The sequence below is a fragment of the Gallus gallus genome, chromosome 1 (genome assembly GCF_016699485.2).
Source record: "Gallus gallus isolate bGalGal1 chromosome 1, bGalGal1.mat.broiler.GRCg7b, whole genome shotgun sequence".
Lineage (NCBI taxonomy): Eukaryota > Metazoa > Chordata > Aves > Galliformes > Phasianidae > Gallus > Gallus gallus.
In genome coordinates, this window is record NC_052532.1 from 160,920,461 (window position 1) to 160,941,939 (window position 21,479).

A 21,479-nucleotide genomic window follows, 5' to 3' on the forward strand; every position below is an offset into this window, starting at 1 on the left:
GAATTAGTCAGAACTGTACTGTAAAGAGAGAAGACTGTCTCAAAACTGTAGTTTTCTTGAGAGGAATAAAACTAATTGGGAAAAATAATGTTCAGTCTACTTGAAGCAACTCAACACCAAGAATTCCACCTAACTAACAGGTGCCCTCCTTACTTGTCCAAATACGCAAATCAACAATAAAATAATCAAATTTCTGATGAAGGTACTTACCTGTAAGTGACACCAGTCACTTAGTCTAGTTATTTTTAGTCTTCCTAGACTGGAAATAATCATTGAACTTATAGTGTGTGCTTCTTGAACAACTGTTCTGCATACTAAATCATAATACACAGGGGAAAAATCTCAACAATTCCTTTTCCAATCACTTCACCAGAATAGAGAATTCATTTATTGTAAGAATAATTCCAGTTGGTCATCTAAAAAAGGAATTTAACTACTATCATGTTCTTGTAACATCTCTTATGACTGCTCACATTATTCAGGAAAATGCAAGGAAAGAGACTGAAAAATGTCCCATCTAGAGAACCTAAATACTATTTTTATAAAAACGTTTTTTTTTTTTCAAAAGTTAATAATAATTTAAACTTTTTAGAATATAAATAACTGTTTATTAGTTATCCTGTATCTGTCACTGTCCATCCTAGACAGCAGAAATCAATTTATTAGAAACACAGATAGGATAAAGACTCATCCTTTTCAGGGAAAATAACTTGTGGGAAAATTGTTCTATTCTACGGCAACTGTGATTATTCTTAATGTTGTTGTGTTATAATTCAGCAGGACTTTTAGCAGTATTTGCTAATGGAATTTTTATTAATCAATTATAATAAAAAACATCTTTGAGACCTAACAATGGAAGCTAAAAGGAGTGGAAATTGATGACAAATGTTACCATATAACTGCAGGGGGAAAAATATAATAAAAACAAAAATGGAAAGGAAATGTGGCAAGCTCTGAACCAAAGAGCATCTTCAGATAGTGATACAGATGTTCAGGTTCACAGGAGAATCAAAACTTCATGATTTATTCATAAAACGTCTTCTAAAAGCTGTCAACTGAGTTGTTAAAGATATGGAGGAAAAAAAAGCCAACAAATTGTTGTGTGTGTACTTTTTTTTGCTCTTTTTCATACTCAGTTAATTATTAACTTTTTGGTCAGAAGAACAGTATTTTTTCTCCCTTTCTTTTTATAATATGATTACATTCTCAACAAAAACATTCATTTTGTTGTTTCGGAAATCAAGCCCTTTGTAAACAAAATACTTTTCTGTCTGAATGCATGATATTTACTGTCAATATCTTTAATCTCTGAATTTCCCTGTTTCATTTTTATATTATTACACTATATTATAATATGTTATATATATTATTTATATTTTATTATATATATAATATTGTATTATATATTATATTTATTTATATTTATGTAATGTACATATTTATGTATGTACATAAATATGTATCTATATATCTATGTAGAGAGCTTTTTTTTTTTTTTTCTCCTCCTCTTTGGAACAATTTCCCCTTGTCCCATCAAAACAGACGCTGCTAAACAGTTTGTGCCCTTCTTTCTTATAGCCCCTCCCCCCCCCCCCCCCCCCCCCCCCCACCAAACAATGAAAAGCTGTTATCAGGTTTCCCCAGAATCTTCTCCAGATTTAACCCAGTTCTCAGCCCCAGTTCTCAGCTGTTCCATTCCTTGGATGATTTTTTTTTTTTTTTTTTGGCCCTCCTGTGGACACGCTCCAATAGGTTCCATGTCTCTCTTGTACTGAGACTCCATATTTGGACGCAGTACTCCAGGTGAGGTCTCACCAACATAGAATATAGGGGCGGAATCACCTCTCTTGACTGGCTCGTAGAACTTCTTTTGATGCAGCCCAAAATATGGTTGTCACCTTTGTTGTGGTTTTATGACTTTTTTTGATTGGTATTCCATATCATTACATCACATAGTGTACTAGAAGTTAATGCTGCAGTTCTGTGCATTGTCAGTAGTTTCAGTACCTTCTCTCAGAGGAGAAGAGTGAACTACAGCTCCCAGAAGACTTCATTATTCTGTTTCTGTTTTCTGGTCAGAGAGAAAGATAAAACTGACTGGGAGTCACAAGACTGTCTCTTTTTGCCCTCTTTGTTCTTTGTGCTCCCTGACCATATCACCTACAGCATTAAAGACTTCAGTTTTGGACACTCATTTTATTTGATTTGTTAACTTCAATTCCAATCATACTGTGTTATATACAATCATACTATATTATCTCACATTCCCCTATTATATTTAGTAAATATAGTTTTTCCCTTAGTTTGTTGCCCCATTTTCCTCCCTACCTTTTCTATTTTCCCCTCTTTTCCCAGGGTGTTGGTTCATAGGTCTCTTTCTCCCTAGTCATGGACCGAGGCGGAACTGAGCTAAACTTCGACAAATATGGCTGGCTCATGCCCAGCTTACCACCCACCACAACCTGGAAAGTCATTTTCAGCAGGGCTGTGCTCTATTCTTTCTTTCTCTGGCTTGTATTGATAGTGGGAGATTTCTCTTATATTTGTTAAACCTCACAAGGTTCACCTGGGCTCATGACACAAGCCTGTCTCTGGATCTCATCCTGTCCACAAATTTCCACCCCACACCACAGAGCTTGGTGTCATACACAAAATTGCTGAGGATGCACTCAATCCCACTTTTGGTGTAACTGATAAAGATATTAAATAGCACCAGTCCCAGTACTTCACCTGAGGGACACTACTAGTCACCAATCTATCTGAACATTGAGCAATTGACCACCACTCTCCAGATACGATCTTGAACCCAGTCCTTGTCGACCAAACAGTTCAATCAACAAATCCAGGAAGGATTCCACTCTGCCATTCCCCACCTTACAATTCCTCCACTCGAATGCTGTTTGAAGAGAGGTTGCCAGTGAAGACTAGTGCAAAAAATGTTGGAGCACCTCAGCATTCTCCTTGTCCTAATGAAGGAAAAAAAAGAAGAGTTATTCTATGGATCTGTGCTATAAGCAGCTAGCAGCTACAAATCCTTTCCTGTTGCTATAGATAAAGGAATAAATACTGTAGCTTGCAAATTAGTAAACAAATAAGGCAATTTCTCTCAAAGCTCTGAAAGTATTGTCACATACGTAGTAAAGAAAATCAAACAGGAATTTGCTTAGAAATTATTGTAACATTATCAGTGGGATAGAGTACAGCTCTTTTCATAGCACAGCATGATTCGACAGCAAATTGTTCTTCCTGGCCATGTGTTGTAAGATTGTCTTCAAAGGAAAACTGACTTACAAGTTTCTGCCAGCTGTCATAAATTCCCATTTTGCAGACCGTATAAGCTTTCAGAACAGAGGCATACAATTTGATCTCAAAGCTAAGAGGAAATCATATGAGTGGTTTGGAGTACCAGGGTCTATCTGCTGCAAAGAAACAATAAGATTAACACATACGATGGAAGTTCAGGATAGGCAATGAAGAAAAAGAAGTCCAGGAAGTAACGTGGAAGCTGAAAAACAATAAAACATTGTTAAACTTTATCAAACTCCATTTTTTTTAAGCATCAAAATTTTCTTGATAGTTGCTTAATACTGTAAATGTGGATAAATGATAAGAAAGCAGATTTTTTTCTTTCATTTATTTTAATGTTAAATTTTCATTTTCCTTTTATTTTCTTCACTCTTCATTTTCATGTGCATTTTCATAAAGTATCTAAAACTTTGATTAAATCTTCCTCACAGTATTAATATTAGATAATGGATGGAGTATAATTTAAATTACAAAGCTCTTTTCCTAAGTGTTTAGATAAACTCTAGTAATATTTGAGATGTACTTCTGCTGGGCATTTCAAGACCACATACTAAAAACAAGTTCCAGTTATTTCATATCTAGGACTGTCCACAAGCAAAAATCACTGTCAGACTTCTGGCAAACAATGGATTAATTAAACTGTAGATTAAATAGGCATATGATGAGTAAATTAAGTAGATGTAAAATACAGAACTTAACAGATCACCATAAGATCTAAAGCAACTTTCCAAATTATTTCTAAAACCAACGGCCTGCATGCTACTCATTAACTGTAGAAAGAAAAGGGAATCTGCCTCTTAAGAAACAAGCTTGTTTAATAATTTGTGTCAAAAATTCTTGAAAATTCATTGTTTTGTAATACAAAAAATGTAATTCTGAAATGCCAGTTTCCACTCAACCTTCTAATACAAAACTTTGAGGACTTACACTTGAAATTCTTGTATGTACAATGCAGATAGTAGCTTTAAAAATAATGCTAAATAATTTAATTTAGCAACAACATTTTGGAGTAACATTGGGAGGAGCTTAGTAACCTTATTTTCTATTTTGGTTGCAGGTGTAATTTTTACCAATTTTACTTAAGTCAAATAAATTTATAGCCAAATGGGTATTGTCAACATTGGTTAAGTTCATCAATTGATACTACTCAATTTATATAATTAAGATATTTTACACAGTCTTAAAATTATTGAGGTATATTCATACCTGATATCTGTCAACATGACATTATTGGGTTTCATGCTGAATTCAACACTGACTGCAGACAGAGTTTCTGCAAGTAAAGTTTGACCAATAAAGTTTTATTTGGAGTGTAAATCTACACGTTTTTTCTTGTGAAGTTTATTTGCTTTTCTTCTTTCATGTCTGACAACTAATTCATTATTGTTCTGAAAATGTTATGAAATTCTTTTGCAACCCTACAGACAATTTTACTTCCTCTTAAAAAGGACCCAGCTGCTTTAGTGTTTCCTCAGCTTTCCAAACTTTCTATCATTTTGGCTTTGTCTCCTGAAATCTCTGCAATTTTATTGTCCCTTTAGTACCTTAAAATGAAATGAAATGAAAGATACCACTCCTTCTGAAAAGAAATCAATCATAACCCAGGAAGAATTGTTACTACTTCCTAATGTGAAGCCATTCCTTTTACTGAGAACAACCAACAAATTTGACATTAGTTTAAAAGAATCTCAAAATATAAAGGTAAAAATATAAAGGTAAAAAAAAAAAACTTACCCATTTTTGTTTCTTGATATGATACTACAAGTTAATTGGTAATAACAATAATAATAATATGGTATTTTCTTTTTTTTTAGATTTCAAATGTAGCATTAAATTTCAGTGAAAAACAATTTTAAATGATTATCAGTATCACTAGCTTACTTAATTCAATGATAATCACATAAATATCAGATATAGATATTGATATAACACCACATAACATATTCATACTTCTAATGTTGACAACAGACTTAACACATGTCTATAAATAATATACTTAATGCTTCTTTTTTTCCTGTGGATCATTTTTCTGCATTTAACACTTTTGGTATTTCTGAGATTAAATGATTATTTGTTCTCTGTTTACTGTCTAAGCTTAGAAATTGCACACTGTCTTTAACTCCAGCAGCAAAAATTAGAAAAAGAATTGTATTTATGTATCTCTATACTTCCTTATGTTTTGAGACTTAAATACAATGTGCTTTATTTTAGATAATGTTTATCTAAATAATATTATCTAGTATGTCAATTGTTAATATTAAAAAATTTATTAATAAGGACTCAGAGGGTTTAAAAAGGTTATTAATAAGGACTCAGAGGTCTTCACAAATAATCATGTGGTGACAGACCTGAGAAATCAATTAGTAGAATGATATGAAAATCAAGCCAAAGATTTATTCATTAAGATATATTCATCAAGATTACTTCAGTGCAGAATCCTTTGATGAGAAAAGGCAAAGCAACAGAATTCTGGAAAAACATTCTTGAATGAACATTCTGTTTCAGATTTTTTTTTTCTTTCCTTCAACTACTTTTTTGTTTGTTTATTGAAGCAAATAAACTGATAGCTAGCTCATGTAAATCAAGTAGGCGTCTTTGCACTAACATTAAGTACTTTTACCCAAAATAGTCAGCATAGGTTTCTTTTTTAAACAGTCACTAGAGGCAACAAACAAAACCAAAGAAACAGACAACAACAAATGCACAAACAAATAAAATAAATTAAAAAAAAAATCTATCTATAGAATTAATATGGATGAAATATTCTTTGTTTCTGATGTATTTGTTGCACAATGTAGTCAGAACAAAAAGAACAGTAACTAAATATGCTTTAAAACTGCTAGAACTAAGGAATAGTTTTAATCTAATTAATAAATAGAAAACAAAATATTTTCTTTAGAGTGTTGTGTGATCTGTCACAATTTTCATTAACTTTCAATAATTTTACAGAGAAAATATGTAACATATATTTGATTTTGACTACTATAAATACTAGTGCCACCGTATTTCATATTCATGCACATACATATGTGCTTCTACGTACACAAATATTTAATTTCTAGAGCAGAAGTAAAATTCATAGCAATCCAATAAAGCTGTTCATATTTACAAATACTATGAATTACAAGTTTGATCAAATGTGTTGTTTTTACTGAAGATAAATATTGTGCTAGACATTCACTATTATTTTGGTTGCAACATTTTTGTTTGGAAGCACCAAGTAACATTTTTTTTACAGTGTATAAATATTATAGAAGCCTCTTTGTAATATTGAAATATTAAGATTTTAATAAATATTCTCATCCAACTACAATACAGTAATAGAGTTTTTATGCAGGACAGATATTTTCATCTGTCCATCTCCCTGCAGGTAGAATTAGGTTCACCCATTCCATTTTTTTTTTTTTTTTTTTTTTTTTTTTTAGTATCCAATAAAGTTAAATCTTAATTCTACCTTCTGTCAGAAAATGCAGTCTTCCTGTAGATATCTTGATATCCATCATTGTCAGTAGTAGCCAGTAGTAGTCTTAAATATTGAACTTAGAATAGCTTTATAGCTTTAGCAGTGCCACACAGAAATTCTGTATATATCATTTCTTAGATATGTCATCAAAGAGGGCACTTTGCATTCTAAAGTAAATCAAACCTATTAACTTCCCATAAGCAACACGCTACAAAGCTTTCACATTAGAAAATATAATTTTACTTTTGTGGAATTATTTTTTAAGTAGTTTCTGTTTGCATATATTAAAACCTTCTCCAAACCACTATAATTATCGAATAAGATGAGATGATCCACAATAATGAATAACCATAATTAACCAACAAAGAAGCATGCCTCACTTAACTTCCTTTACACCATTATCGATGCCACTATCAGCTCTCTGCACATGGAGACTATTATTGCAACTGTCATAGAATTAAATGAAATCTATCCAGCAACATCTGGCTCCTCAGAAGAAAATATGAATAATTTCACCAACGCTCCCTTTCTCTGCCTGCTGTATTCTAATTATGATGTGATGGAGGACATCAGCATGCCGTGGACTTGATTATTAACCCAGGGCAGCTGAGAAATAGACCTAGTGAAATGAGCAGGGCACATGAATCAGCTCAATCAATTATCTTTTTTTCTCAAGGCTCTTAAATACAGCTGTGACCTTGTGATGGAAAACAGTAAGTTAAACTTGAACCCATTTAGGAGGCCAGGCTTTTCACAATACATTATAAGCATTTGACCCTTGTGTTTCAGTTCAAATATATTAAAAATAAGAATATATACATATATATATATATATATGTGTGTGTGTGTATATACACACACACACACATACACTTTGCAAACCTATATTTTTTTAACACAGATTCAAGACTGTACTTTTATTACTTTCTTTTTGTTTTGATTAGCATATGAAGCTTTTCCTCTTTTGTTCGGGCAGTACTCTGATTAAGCATCCATTTGCAGGTCTTGAAGTAAGCCAATATGATGACAACAAAAACTAAAACAAGCTAAAAACTAATATTGTTTCCAGCCTTCAATATATGACTTTACAAGTGTGAACATAATAACTAAATCTAAGTTGTTAAGTTCATACACTTCTATTTGCTTATGTTCTGAAGACTATGAAGCTTATTTAATTCAGATTGCAGAAGCATCTGGTTCCTCACCTGAAATGTTCATTCATGCAGTTATCAATATAGAGCAATTGGACTAATGATCCTGGAGCTAACCTCGTAGCAGTGCATGGTGCCTGCATTAAACTAAGCAGTTCAGTGCAGTCAGACGTGCATCCACATTGTCCTGTTCGGCATTTTCAGACACCTTACTCTGTTAAAGTACTTAGAATAGAATGAGGAACCTGCATCTTCAAATGATTTCCTGTACTACTTTAAAGGCAAAGTACAGTTGCCGTGATCTTCACGGAGTCATTGGTGTGGTGAAAAAGTTCACTCCTTCATATCATGAGCAGAGATATTTCTGATATTCGAAGACACAATGCAATCTTTCACTCTAGCTACTGCAGGGAAATAAATGTCACAGTGATTAGTAATTTTTTAGTGCCAGATGTTCCTATAATCAGTTTTGTTAATTCAATTATTGAATTACAACTTCAAGTCTTTGTGAATACAGTGATTAAATTTGCTTTTTATTTATTTATATTGACTTGATTTATGTGTCTTTTTTTGTCTCCCTTGCTGAAAGGTAAGCTATCTTGGAACCAAAATTATCTCCTCAGTATTTGGTAGGAATAATGAACATATTCAGCACTAAAGCCGTTTCATATTTGCTAATAGTTTTATAACATTTTTAAGATAGGCTAGATTCAGACAGGAACTTAGTTACCTGCAAGTAAGGAACTACTTACTTCCCTCCCCTCCCCTCCCCTCCCCGTCTTTGGACCAGTACTGTTCAAAAATTTCATCAATGACACAGTGGGATTGAGTGTACCCTCAGCGCGTTTGCTGATGAAGAAAGGTTGAAGGAGTTGTGTTTTTTTTAGTTTGGAGAAGAGAAGGCTCAGGGAGATCTCATTGTCCCTGTATAGTACTTGAAGGAAGCTTACAAGCAGGAAGGGGACTGACTTTTTACATGGTCTGATAGAAATAGGACAAGGGGGAAAGACCTTAAACTAAAAAAAAAGTTAAATTAGGTAGGATATTAGGAGAAAATTCTTCATTCAGAGTGTGGTAAGGTGCTGGAAAAGATGTCCTGGCTTTATGAATTTTGTTATTTCACATCATCACATCATGTAGTGCATTGGAAGTCTTAGAAGAGAAGGAATGTACTACATCTCCCAGAAAACTTTGCTGTTCCATTTCCATTTTACAGACAGTGGGAAAGATAAAACTGACTGAAAGTCACAAGACTATCTCTTTTTGCTCCCTGGAGGATCAGAGTAAGTACTTTGCTTTTCAGAAACTCACTCATTTATTTGATTTATTAGTTCCAATCCCAATTAACTTGTATTTCTGCTCTTAGAATTAGTAAATAATTGCAGCTTTTTGTTTCTTTTCCCTTTCCCTCTTTATCCCCTTTTCCCTTCCTCCCCCGCATCCCGCCTTTTTAGGCCAGTGGGCCTGAGGGCTTGCTGCTCCCCCGTCATGGACACAGATAGATCTTGAGATAACCCTGATATGTTATCTCTAGATAAGGTTACTTAGAAAAGTTGCAGATGTTCCACCCCTGCAGACACTCAAAGCCAAGTTGGATGGAGCCCTGGGCAGCCTGATTTAGTAGGTTCTGCCCGTAGCAGGGGAGTTGGAATTAGATGTTCTTTAAGGTTCCTTCCAACCTAAGCCATTATGTGATTCTATGACTCTCAGTTCTTGATAATAATGCAACAAAAACTATCCTTGTGTAAACTAATGTAATATTTTAGTTGGGAAAAGTATAGCCTCAGTTTATAGAAAAACTGTTATATTTACATCTCATCAGCAATATTGTTTGTGACTTTGAGTTTTTCTTAATCTTATTTTTTTCTAGTGAAAAGCCCTGCTGTCTCCTTCCCATATATAACAAGTCTTATGTCCCCGTGAGGTATAATATTAAACATCCTGACAGGCACTTATTTCCATTCCCCTGATGGTACCTGAGACTGAAATGCCTTTAATGGGCTTCTTCCAGGTTTCAGTAACTTAATGTCTTTGAGATTTTTCCACATGTGGTATAATTAACATCTAAATTAAAAAAAAAAAAAAAAAATAAAACAAAAAACCAGCAAGTAACAGACCAATAGTGGATAGATCCAATTGAAAAAAATAGAATCATAGAATGGCCTGGGTTGAAAAGGACCATAATGATCATCGAGTTTCAACCCCCCTGCTATGTGCAGGGTCGCCAACCACCAGACCAGGCTGCCCAGAGCCACGTCCAGCCTGGCCTTGAATGCCTCCAGTGATGGGGCATCCACAACCTCCTTAGGCAACCTGTTGAAGTGTGTCACCACCCTCTGTGTGAAAAACTTCCTCCTAATATCCAACCTAAACCTCCTCTGTCCCAGTTCAAAACCATTCCCCAATTTTTCCCCAACAATTATATTATAATATAAATAAGTGTTAAGACAAAAAATGAATTTATTTTAACATATCATAATTGCCAAAAATCATCAAACAAACAAGATATAATGTTATGAAAGGACTTGTCTTCATTATGTATTGGGACACTAGAAATTACTTCAAAATTCAGAAGCCGTGGAACAAAGCTAATAAGTAAAAATGCCCTCATTGTCATATTTTGAGAATATTCAGAGAAACGTTATACATATTAAATAGAATTAAATATATGAACAAACAAATGTAAAATTAATTCTATTTTTTCATGATAAGTAAATAGCTGTATGATGGAAAAACTAAGAAAATATGAAGAAATACTAAACCAAACAAAAAAATTGAAACATTTTCTTCTATCTTGAGTATTTCCTTTCAATTTGCTACATTCTCTATGGAAAATGTGGTTGTGAGAATGGTTTGTTTTGTTTTTTAAAGGTCAAAGGACATCTGATTGCTTAACTAATTTTAAAACAAGGGTTTTTTTAGTGAAATGTCTTCATAGTTTCATTATGTCTGTTTTGTGCTTGTTGAATTTTTATTCTGAGAGGGTGTTGCTCCAATAAATTGAGACAGATGGAGGCAATAAAGCTAACATTCATTCACTGAAAGAAAATTATCTTTTCAGTCTGGTATGTTCTGTACTACAAAAAGTTATATTCCATTTGATTTTCTGAAACCTGTGTAAATAATTACATTACCTTCAATGTGTCAGTGCAGTTTCAGGGCATTTTAAAATTAACTTTCTGATTATATTTACTAACTTCAAGATACTGTTCAAATTAAATTCTCCTAAATAGATAGTTTTCACATAAATTCATGGTTTCCAGTGTAATAAACTTGAGCTTAAATAAAACCTTGAGCTTAAATAGGGTGTATTTTTAAACATTAGCTGGAAGAAAGTGAGATATACTAAAAGCAATAATTAAATTTCTGGTAAAGTGAAGTATTCCTTTTACTATATATATAGTATATATATATATAAATATACAGTAAATATATATTTTATAATATTATATATATTATATAAATATAATATAAAATTTTATTTTATTTTTTTTCCCAATGAAAGATTTAAATGCCAGAACTCAGCACTGATGTCTCATTTACAATTCTTAAGCAGTTTTAGTATTATTTGCCTCTAAATGGGATTAAAACAATTCTTAGCTATCATGTTATTTTTTCTTTTTCATATGTCAGAACAAAATCTCTCTATATATAGTTTCATACTGATATTGAATCATTTACCATTCCAAATCATAATCGTAACCATAATCACGTTAGTTTTACCATTTGTGAAAATCTTAGGAAATTGATGAAAAATTAATTGATTGCACTTCTGCATTTTTCTTGGGTTATGACTCTCCATAAAAGGCACTAGAGATCTGTAGAAGGTTTCTATTCTGTTTATTTTTCACCAAAATCATTAAGATTAGTTCCAACTACTGCACTTTTCAGATTGAATTTTGTTTTAAAGGTTTGAGTATATTCATATATATTTTCACACAAAAAATTATATTTAAAAACAATTTTTGAAAAGACCACTTATCATTTTGCATCAAATTAAAAGGAACCATTTTTGAAAAATTAAATTTTGTTGCCATGAGACAGATGGCAGCAGAGGAGCAGCCTGACAATATGCTATCTGATGTGGAAGTGTGTATGAAGCAAAGGTGTCTCACTAAATTCCTCCCTTCAGAAAACACTGTACCCATTGACAATTCATCAGCCGTTATTGAACGCTTATGGAGACCGAACAGTGGATCTGAGCACAGTGAAGGAGTGAGTGGTGTGTTTGAGCAGTGATGACTGCGACAGTGTGTTACATGTACTGGCATAGATTACACAAGTGAAGCACGCACTGGAAAAAATGCATAGCTATTGGTGGTTATTACGTTGATAAATCATTTTGTAGATAAGAATTTGCTCTATCAAACTGTGTTACTGTATTGTATTGTGTTGTACTGTATTGGGTTGCTAACCACTAGACCAGGCTGCCCAGAGCCACGTCCAGCCTGGCCTTGAATGCCTCTAGGGGTGGGGCATCCACAACCTCCCTAGGCAACCTGTTCCAATGTGTCACCACCCTCTGTGTGAAAAAAAAAAAAAAAAAATCATCCTAATATCTAACCTAAACATCCCCTGTCTCAGTTTAAGAACATTCCTCCTTGTCCCAGACTTGTAAACAGCCGTTCCCATTCCTGTTTATGTGCTCCCTTCAAGTACTGGAAGGCGACAATGAGATCTCCCCAGAGCCTTCTCTTCTCCAAACTAAACAAGCCCAGTTTCCTCAACCTTTCTTCACAGGAGAGGTGTGCCAGCCCTCTGATCATCTTAGTGTTCCTCCTCCGGACCTGCTCCAAGAGCTCTGTGTCTTTTTTGTACTGGAGGCCCCCAGGCATGAACACAGTACTCCAGATGGGGCCTCACAAGAGCCAGATAGAGGGGGACAATCACCTCCCTCTCCCTGCCTGCCACTCCTCTTTTAATGCAGCCCAGAGCACAGTTGGCCTTCCAGGCTGCAAGGGCATACTGCTGGCTCATGCCCAGATTCTCATCTATCAGGACCCCCAAGTCCTTCTCCACAGGCTGCTCTCAAGGGAAGTTTATCTCTCAGATATCAAATTATAGTATTTTCATTTAATAACCATTTTTAATAAGTGGTCCTTACCTTCTCTGGAGATGTAATTCTTGTCCATATTCCTGCAGAAGTTGTCTAGTCTAAATTTTGACAATTATTAAGTTGAACCACAAGATAATCAAATCATGACATTAATATTTCTATAATTTCTTACATGGTAAGAATACTGTCATGCATATTTAAAAGCTATATCACATATCATTCATAAATTAATGCTTAACAGTTTAAATTTAATTAATTATTGTTTTAGGAAAAAAAAAAGCTAGGTTTTTTTTTTTCAGCAAAAATCTCATATTAAACCCATTTTATTTTTCTATTTCTTTATATTAGTCTTCAAGACACAAAATGTCAGTTGACATTTCCATTTTCTGTGTGATGGAATGCATGCAAGTAGTTGACTTCCCTTATTTTACAGTTTGGCATATGATTTATCTTCCTCCTGTGTATTTTAGGAACATTTATAAGCATAGCATTTTTATTTAAGACAATGCATATTGTGATAAAGTTGATAAGCACTTCAATCATTTCCAGCAATCGTTGGATAGAGGTCTGGTATATCTTTTCCTGTGATCTGTGAAAAAGTCACTATTCATTTCAATAAGTGCATGATTAACCTAATATTTGTAATACCAGAATAGTTTCCAAATCAGCAGCTAGGACATGATATCATCCAATCTTTCTGAATAGTCAGTAATATTATTGTAAAATAATTTAAAATTGTCCTATGCTATTCTACAATCTCATACGTTACATTCAGACAGCCTTCAAAAACTGTTTCAAAAAAAGAGAACAGAAATGAAAATGCAAGCTAAAGTTTTGGCTTAATTGCTAAAATCCAAATTATTTCTGAAAGTCTTATAGTCAAGTATTAAATGAACAAGAGCAATATGATTGAAAACGTGTTTTAATTCTCATGTTGTCTTGCATTTTCTGAATGAATATGTTTACATATATTTGGAAAAGAAACAAACAAAAAAGCACATTGAAACAGAACACATAATTCAGGCTTTAAATGTGGTAGAACATAATAACATGGTTATCCTGTAATTTTTGTCAGTTAAGTCTCTTCAGAAAACCATGGGGATCATTACAAATATAATAAGTCCAGGATGTGCCTATTTAAGTGAGAAGCTTAATTGGCTCTGAGCAAGGAAGACCTGGAGGGAGATGAAGATGAAAACATATGAGTTTTCATATGTTTACTTCTTGGAAATAATCTCTCACAGATCTCAGCCAGAAGCAGAAGGTGATTGCTCCTGTTTCAATATAAGATTTGGCTCTAAGACTCTGGTTTTCATGGTTTCTTTACCTCCTTTTTTTTTTTTTTTTTTTGTGTGTGTGTGTGTGTGTGTGTGTGTGTGTGTGTGTCAGTGGAAGTTTTGAGGATGTTTGTAACCAAGACATTATCATTTTGTTAAAAGATATTTCTTTCTCCAAGAGTACTGAATAAGGTGTGGTATATGCACGCCTACATTAAAGCAGTCTGATTTTTATGTCTATAATGAATTTGCTTCTGAATCTGTGTCCCCAAATGTTTTATAGTAATGATAGTAATAATAATGCTAATAATTATTTCTCTAAATGGAAAATGCCAACAGGCAATACATTCAAATATTGTATCTCTGTCGGGTGTTATCAAATGAATCCTCTCAAAATAGCCTTGCAGAATTACATGATCATCTGGAACAGAAATATTTACATTCCTTATATTCCAGTGTAGAAACAGCACAGTGGAGTCCATCTTATCATTAAAATTTAGAAGTGATTTATGTATTTATTTATTTATTTATTTTGCCAAACAGACTTTGTTCAATGTAGATTGTGTTTTTGACATCAAATTCACATCATCTGTATTGTGACAAAAACACTTCCAAATATTTTAAAATCCTTCCCATTAAAATCTGAACTGGTATATTTAAATCTTGTATTCTTATTAGTGCCAATGCTGTGCTCCCAAAAGCTGTTAGGTAAACATATATATATATATATATATATATATATGTCTTTTGGTTATGAGGAAAACAGAAATTACATATAAATATCTATTTAAACACTATGCAAACCTCTATTAAAAATAAAATCAACTACAACAACAAACACTTCAATAAATTTTCACAGAAATTCTATTTTTGATCAATCTCTTTCTAAAGACTGGAATTTTCCTTTGTTGCCCTTACAATTCTTTTCAAAGTTCAATTGATCTTAAAAAAAAAAATGGAAAAAAATGAATGCATAACTTCTTGTACATGCTCCTTCAAAAAAGCGAGTACTGCTCTGCTGTTTCTTTAGCATTATGGAAGAACTTTTCTTTCTTCTATTTTTATTTTAGCTATGTATACAACTGCATAGTAGTCACATCTTAGTGTTTCTCCTTAAATGTAACTCTCTTGGTCATAGAATCAGAGAATGGATTAGGTTGAAAAGCATTTTAAATATCAACTAGTTCCGGCTCCCCTGCTGTTGGCAGAATTCCACCCACTAGATCAGACTACTCAGGGCCCCATCCAACCTGGCTCTGAATGCTTCTAGGGATGGGGCACTCACAAGTTTTCTAAGCAACTTGTTCCAGTACCTCAAGATCCTCTGAAGAAAGAATTTCCTCCTAATTGCCAATGTAAATTTACTTTCTTTTAGTTTAAAACCATTCCCCCTTGTCCTAGCACTATCTACCCACAGAAAAAGTCTGTCTTCCTCTTGATTATAAGCACCCCTCAAGTACTGGAAGGCAACAATGAGGTCTCCCCAGAGCTTTTTCTTCTCCAAGCTGAAAAAGTCCAGCTCTCTCAGCCTTTATTCACAGGAGAGGTGCTTCAGCCCTCTGATCTTCTTAGTGGCCCTCCTCTGGACTTGTTTGAAGAGCTCCATGTTCTTCTTGTGCTAGGGGCCCCAGGCCTGGACACAGTACTCCAGATGGGGCCTCACAAGAGTGAGTAAAGGGGGATGATCCTCATGGCCCTCTTCTAGACCCATTCTAACAGCTCTGCATCTTTCTTGTTCTGGGGACTCCAGGCCTGAATGCAGTAATGCATATGAAGCCTCATGAACTCAGAGTAGAGAGGGACCATTGCTTCTTCTCCATGCTGGCCACCCCTCTTTTGATGCAGTCCAAGATACAGCTGGCCCCCTGGATTGCAGACTCACACCACTGGCTCATTTCAAGCAATGTCCTTCATTGTTAACTGAGTGTTCAGGGACTTGGAGAATTTTTCTTGGATTTCCCCTTTGGAGTTTTTGGTTTTCCACCGTTCTCTAGTAGATGCAGAGGCCCTTCTGTGGAAACATTCTTATCCCTTAACTGTGACATACATTCTAACTCTTATACCTTTCACACATTACTGTATAATTGGTTGTGTGTTTTCAGAAGTAATGAGGATGAAGACCTCAGGTGAATGAATATAAGTCTTCAACAGTTCCTTTTGACTTACAGTAATGTTAACGCAAAATAACAGTTGAGCATTTTAGAAAATCTTGATACTTTTTCAGTACTAAACGCACAGAGGATATCAATAATCCTACAGTTACATTTCATGCAAAAACTACTGTAGGAACTATCTCTTCATGTACTCTTACAAATCTTTCAGGAATTTAGGAGATTTCCCTGGCTTAGACTGCTTTAAGTCTCTGGATAAAATATTGGAATAGGAAGATACAGTTTATGAAAGATTGAGGAGGGTTATAAAATTTCATTTACTGGAAATAATTCATGATGCTTCTTTGCAGCACTAGAAAATCCTTTTTCACAGTTACAGTTTTTTTATTGCAAACATACATGCAGAGAATGTAGAGTAGGATTATTTTACACAGATGGCAGGTGTATACGCTGATTATACATATGTACCATCAATACATGTATATTAAGAGATGTAAGAAACCTTCAATTTGACTATGTGAAATGAAACAACAACATAGTTGGAATGAAAGCAGAAAATGTCAGATTAAGTTATGTGAAAGCCACAAATTATAAATCAATTTTTAGTTCTGAAAATTTTCAACTATTTTTCATTTGGCAAGTATTTCCAAAACTTTTAACTTTGTAACTTGCTTTTTAGGTAGAAAAGAGACTAAACGTTGTTGTTGTTTTTTTTTTATTATTATTATTTTTTATTAAAATACTTTTATACATTAATCAAAAAGTTGAACATTTTCATTAAAGTGTTCGACTACTGTAAAATCACAAAATTATTGTTATCTTTGAGATATAATGCCTTTCTTTTGCAAGTTACCCAGCAGAGGGTGTCACTGACAAATTAGTGCTGTACAACTGCATTAAATTTAACAAGATCATATGCTGGATTCTGTACCTTGGATGGAGGAACTCTTGTTGCAGACTGGGTACAGATCCCCCAGTACAGACGGGGATGAGAGGCTGGAGAGCAGCCCTACAGAAAGGGATACATGGATTCTAGTTGACAGCAAGTTGAATATGAGACAACAGCCTGCCTAGGCACCCAAAATGATTGACTGTACCCTCAGGTACATCAGGCAAAATATTGCTATCCAGTCAAGGCAAGGAATTGCCTTGCTCTGTTCTTCTACTTATCGCTTCAGAGACTGGTATTTCTAAGAACAAAGTTACAAAGTGAACAAAATAAGTGTTTACTATCTTGAATTTAACTGAGCAATTGATAGAAGTAATAAAAGCAGGTTTAAACAATTACACCTAGCAAAAACTATAATAACAGTAACAGACTTCTTATACAGAGACAAGGAGAGAATGGATAGATGTTAATATGCAAGAACACACTGAAAACAATAGCACTTAATTAATAGCACTGAGCACTTAAAAAGTGTCCATTCTTTTAGCATCTGAGACCAGACTTTGTTGCCCTTGATGTGAAATTCCTTTTCCATGAAATTGTGAAAGACTGACCAAAGCATTATACCAAACTAACATCTCATGTGCTTTCTATGACTGGTGTGTGATGTTGTTTATGCCTTACAGGAGCAATATGAATGGGCAAAACATATGCACAGTAAAAAACATGGAGATCAATAATAATGTGCAGAGATTAGTCTAAAAAAAGAAACAAACAAAACACCAGAAATGTTAAAAAGATCTTTTGCATTCCTTGTCTTGAAATATGATAACACATCAAAAATATGCACTGAATTATCAGAATATGTACCTTTATATATATTTATATATTTATGTACATTGTGTACAGCGTACATAACAACAATATGCTCTACAGTATCAAAAAAAAAAAAAACAAGCAAACAAACAAACAAACAAAAAAACTGTAGTAAAATTCTATTGCCAGTCCTTGAATTAAGCTGTGTGTGAATTCCACTTTCTCCTTTCTTTAATCTTCTGGAAGTAGAGGTAGTGAAATCTGATTTTAATTCTTAGAACATGTTCTCTCAGGAAATTTCTTACTAAGACAAAATATTGGCACATTTGAAGCAAAAATTTTCAATATAGTATTTAAAATGTTTATTTGAACAGCATCCATGTATACTAAATCTGGCAGCTGAACCAGCACTGGAATAAGTATCTAAAACAGTATTAGTACTGATGGAGAAATATTACCATGTGTATTTCTTAGAACCACAGTGAGATATAGGGTTGCCAGAAATTTAGAATTATCAGACAAGAGAGAACTTTACATACAAAAATCTACCAGGAATGTGATACAGATTTTAGGTCTCACACAAGGATCTGTGACTGTAAAATTGTAAAGTAGTCTTATTTGGATTCAGTAGGATATGTTCTTTTTCAATCTACACCAGACATATTTTACTTCAATATTGTTTGTATTATTTGAATAGAAACTATATATATCTCAAAGAATCACACTACATCTGCAAGGAAAAAGTGTATTTCTAACTGTGAGTAAATTATGAAGCTGGGGAAATCCTCCCCATCTCTCAAAACACAATTTTTCTGAGATAAACAATGAAGACATTGCTTCAATTTAAATGAAGCAAATAGATATAAAAGAACAGAAAGCTATTTATCTGAATTTCCAGAGGTACTATGAGTTTTTATGTATGGCCTTCAGTTAGTCTATACTTCGTGATATTGGTTTGTATTTAAGTTGAAAGAAATTAACCTTTTTCTTCACAAGTGATCAAAAGACAATTTTTGAGTGAATCTAGAGAGAAGTATCCTTGAGCATAGATTTTATTTTTTGTCTCAAGTTTTTGGAAGTATTCCATAAGGATCAAAAAATGTGTTTAGGGCCTTGGGAATAGTCCTAATTTCTATGGTTGGTAGATTTTTTTTTTTTTTTTTTAAGATAATATGAATAGAAGCACAAAAAACACAAGAAAGCCTTTGAAATACAATTGAAAGCAAAGATAACAACAATCCAGATACACTTTGAAATGCACTAGGGATTTTATAAATTAGCAAAAAATAAGTTTTAAAATGTTTTTAAATGAGTTATGTTTTTTTTTTGTGCATGGACGTAATGTTTGTGAAGTAAAGTAGTGTCAAAGTTATTAATGCAGTCTTTGATTCACTTCTCATTTTTAGTAGTAAGAATGGGATAAATCATTTGACATAGGAGAAAAAATGGAAAAGTCTTGTAAGATTATAAATGCATCCACAACTAGATGCATATACTGTATTTCAGGTATATGTATAGAACCTTCACAATTCCAGCTGATGTCTAGAAAACATCCTTCCCTTTTGATTCTTTCCTTAATTAAAATTAGGAAAGTCAACTAGAAATACTTACTGCCATTTTTAAATCTCAGACTAAAATAAAATAATAAAAGAGTGAAATATATGGCCACATTTTAATTTGAATTTGGTCATCTGGAAGTGACAGAAGCTGTGCATCTCAGTGTTGACTCCTTTCCAAACACTACAATTTCCACCCAGTGAAGGAAAGTAATTAAAAAGGTATTTATTTTTAATGGTTATTAATTTGGGCAAATGTTCTGTATCACCCTCTAGAGTATCCTATGATATTCTGATGTCTGTTTAGTTATGAGTTCTTTTCAAATTCTCAAATAAAATTCTCAGATACATGATAATAGCAGGGGAGAATCTGATAGGGATGGAAAATTAGGGCACTGATCTGTAAAATTTTTCAGAATATTTTCTTCACCTTGTGACCTCGAATTCGATTAGAAAATTTTGTCCTACCACCACTTCCTATTTGCACAAGGAAGAGAGAAAGATGTGGATGAGAAAGTTTAATTTTTCCTTGAGGGATTACTACTTAGCATAAATATCTATTTTGCATCACTACCTACTGTGAATAAATACAAACATGCATATACAGGGACGTATGATGGATCTTACATTGTCTGTTTCCTGGACACCAGAGTAGCCCTCCCTACAACTTGTGTTATAATCTCTCTGCCCCTGAGGCTCAGTCACGTGAGCTCAGAGTGTGCAAGGCCAATCTGCATGCAGCTCAGCAACATAACTTTGGCTCTGACTTCTGAGACAATTGCAAGGTTCTCAGCGAAAATCATGGGAAAGAGTGGAGAAGGATAAGAAAAATGAAATTATGGACAAGGATAGGACTGTGGATACAGGGCCTATCATTAGCTCAAGATTTCAAGATGAAGAATCATAGAATCATACAATGGCCTGGATTGAAAAGGACCACAGTGATCATTGAGTTTCAACCTCCCTGCTATGTGCAGGATCACCAACCACTAGACCAGGCTGCCCAGAGCCATGTCCAGCCTGGTCTTGAATGCCTCCAGGGACAGGGCATCCACAACCTCCTTAGGCAACCTGTTGAAGTGTGTCACCACCCTCTGGGTGAAAAACTTTTTCCTAATATCCAACCTAAACCTCCTCTGTCCCAGTTCAAAACCATTCCCCCTTGTCCTCTTCACTCTTGTAAACAGCCACTCCCCTTCCTGTTTATATGCTCCCTTCAAGTACTGGAAGGCCACAATGAGGTCTCCCTGGAGCCTTCTCTTCTCCAAGCTAAACAAGCCCAGTTCCCTCAACCTTTCCTCACAGGAAAGGTGCTCCAGCCCTCTGATCATCTTAGTGGCCCTCCTCTGGACCCACTCCAAGAGCTCCACATCCTTCCTGTACTGGGGGCATTCATGTAGATAAGTATATAACCCAAAAGGAAAAATAAAACGAAACAAGAGTGCTATCTGTAATCCACCAGGGTTTCCAACCCAAGTCATCAGTGTCATCACAGTTGATACAGATGGAGGAGGGTAACAAATCAACAAGAGTGAGAAATCATTTCTGTCAACTGTGGCCTGGCCAACAATGGTCTTCAGAGTACCTCATAAAGGAAGGTGAGTACACTAAAGCATACTCAGTCAAATCCTAGCTGTGTCTTGTGCACAGTTGCCTGTGAGTAATTGTTTTATACTCTTATGTTCTGGCTGTTCTGGTAGCAGTCTGTTTCCATCTGGCTAATTATAATCTGACAAACTGAACCAGAAAAGAAGGGCTATCAGTGTAGCAAAAAATGAAATGAAAGAACCTAATTTATGGTGGTGTAGGATTTGTTTTCCTCTGCATTAGTAATCACTCTTCAAAATCAGAAGGAAA